Genomic DNA, 3110 nt, shown 5'->3' on the forward strand with positions numbered 1-3110 from the left:
GCGGGCCCTACGGGCAGCCGTGAAGCCGCTAGCGCCCCCTGCCATGCCAAATTAGGAGATCCAGCACCCTCTTATTATCGCCCACCATGTCTTTGATGTCATGTAATTTAATATGGGAGACTGCCTTTGATCTCCTAGTATCTATGGGTGACTTGGTGCACCCCAGCCTTACGGGCCATGCGTGCCTCCTACCTCATCTTCAGCACACCCCAAGCCTCACAGCTATTCCGGATGTTTGTGTCTCCAATATACATGCCCTCACCGGGCTCTAGTACCCCTGTGTTCGTTAGCCCTCGCCCTTCTCTGGGGCCTACTCATGGGTTCGCCCTTCTTCAGGCCCTATTGTACGCGTTGGCCCACCTCAGGCCTCTACCCACGCGCTCACCTTACTCCAGGCCTTTACCCGCGCACTCGCCCTCTCCGGGCTCCTGCTCACGCGCTCTTACTCATCTATTCGCCCTTCTTTGGGTTCTGCTCACATGCGCCAGCCCGCCTCAGGCCTCCACCCGCGCCCCTCTCTAGGGCCTTCATCCCACACCAAACCGCACTCAGGGCTCAGGTGGCCTGTAGCCATGCCTGGCCCCCTGACCCTTTTCGGGGTCTTTCGCCCGACTAGGCAGAATACCACCCTCGGGCTGGGGTCTCAACCCCACACACACCGCGCCACACTGGTACCAAACAGCCATGCCTCCCAGGCACTGCTCTGCCCCCAAACAGGGCACCCAGGAAACCCCCACCAGACTACTGGGGAATCTCCTGTGAGGCCTCCTCACACTCCTACAGCCTCACCCAGTCCTCCAGTGATATACCCAACTAACACAACAGAACCATAGGCCTACCAGCTGTAACAGAAAGTCCAGGCCCCACCTGGCCTTCCAGTAAGACCTCCTGGTCAGGGGTCTCTCCCCCCTCACCATGATGCCACTACTTGCTCTATCAGTCAGCTCTGCTCCACTGCAGAGCTCTTACTCCACCAGCAGATAACTACTCCTCCCTAGGCTCCGGCCTGGGCTGTTTATAAAGGCCCGGCCCTGCCCCCTGGCGGTCAGCTGACTCAATTTGTTGCTCTAGCAACCCTCACCTGGGCGGCCCTGAAGCTTGACAGCTAAGCCCACACCACTATTCCTAGTACCAGGCACCCAGTGTCCTGCTACACTGCATTTTCGGTTTTTGTTGTTCTTTTCTTTCCTTTATGTGTGTATTTATCTCATCCTTTCTCAAAGGAAGTGGGACTTCAACAACTTTTTCTATTTTTATCAAAATGTTCAGTTAGTACATTTTCCACACCACCTTAGATTCTCAAATGGGTGTGGAAAGGTTCCTTATAAACTTTTTGCTGCTGAAGAGAAAGGGATTAATGGATATTGTTGAAATGAAGGTCTTATTACTATTTTTTTCAATTTTGGGTAACATTAATAAATTTAAAATAATTTTAATAGTGGTTTATCCCATGGAACTAAACAAGTTAAGATCACCATTCTCAGAATACTAAACCTGTAGGATAGCATCATGTTAACAACTTTGACTAACTGGGTCCATCAAAATGAACACAACAGGGCATTGGACAACTCATTTCAAAAGAGTTGTGCTAGCAGAAAATATAACCCTGTGACATTTTATTTGTACAATAAAGTACCTCACATACTTTCAGGGACAGTCAAATTAAAAAATGGGGTAACATCTTAGAAGTTTCCCTTTCTGCTGGTATAAAATTCACCCACAACTTAGTGATGCATTGCCAGTGCAACTCAGTGATTTACATCTCTAACTACCCCGTTTGCACTCACAAGGAAATAGCCAGACTCAGAGCTACTTAATATAAGTATTAATAAATAGCAACTCTATTCAACATAGTTCTGATTGTTACTGCTGCCTCAGCAGCCTCACAATGCATTTAAGCTCTTAATGTTTTGCCGTGTTAGTTTTTCTTTTCCATTCAAATTTGATGGCCACACAGAGTATTTCAAATAGTTCTTTGAATCCTGCGTGATGATAATTGTCTTTTTTCAAACAGCAGTTATGCAGTCCTTTGTAACTGGAAAGCTGATTGTATTCACTTCAAAGGGTTTTTCATGGTATGACAATTTATAATCTCTGAACATGGTTGTGAGCAAATGAGTTGAATGACTTGGTGCTGACCATGGTCTGTATTGATCAGCAAAACCAGGAGAGATAATGTTTGAATACATAATCTACAACTAAGATATCATACTGCTCTTCTAACGGGCTCACTCACAACTGTGTTTGAAAATCATCAAAAGTTATAGTGTCCAAATGGTTTTCTTGTTCCTTTAAGTGCACTGACAAGCAGTAGAACTGCACAACCATCGGACAAATTAAAAAATACCTTGCGTCACTGCAATCCAGGAACATCCATGAATTATATTCAAACATTTCCTTATAGGACCACTGAGAAAAGAGAGTGACTTATATGGTCTCACTATATATTTTAGTATTTATACAGCATTTGTTACAACTATTCATTTCAAACTTCCAAGAAAGTTAGATATGAAAACAGAAAGCCATAGGAATTACCCCAAATCAGGCATAGTTCATGCAATATATAGAATAACAAAATGCTAGAGACAAAGATAACAGAGAGGAACCAGTGGAGCCACACAGAAAAAAAATGCATATCTTAGCATTCTCCTGAGCATTATTTTAAAACTTTTCTTTGAACTAACAGTTTGAGCATTGTCCCATTTCTGAGCAGGCATCTTAAAACATCCAAGAGATTGTTTTTACAGAAGTGTACTAGGAAATTGCATGAACAATAACAGGAAACAATTTATTGCCCCAGTGAATGTGTTTATTGAGTATTAATCATATTAGCTTAATTTTGTCAGAGGGAATTCCTGAAATCTACTCATGGTTTCACCAGTGAATCATTCAGCTTACTTGGCCTCTTTTCATAGAATCATAGAATCAATGAGTGGGGAGGGACCTAGACAGATCATCTAGTCCGACCCCCTGCCATGGGCAGGAAGGAGCACTGGGGGTGGCAGGGGTCATAAGACCCCAGCCAGGTGCCTATCCAGTCTCCTCTTGAAGATTTCCAGGGAAGGTGAGAGCACCACCTCTCTGGGAAGCCTATTCCAGGCTCTGGCCAC

Source organism: Gavialis gangeticus, unplaced genomic scaffold, assembly GCF_001723915.1.
Source record: "Gavialis gangeticus isolate Ggan-Ray unplaced genomic scaffold, GavGan_comp1, whole genome shotgun sequence".
Taxonomy (NCBI): domain Eukaryota; kingdom Metazoa; phylum Chordata; order Crocodylia; family Gavialidae; genus Gavialis; species Gavialis gangeticus.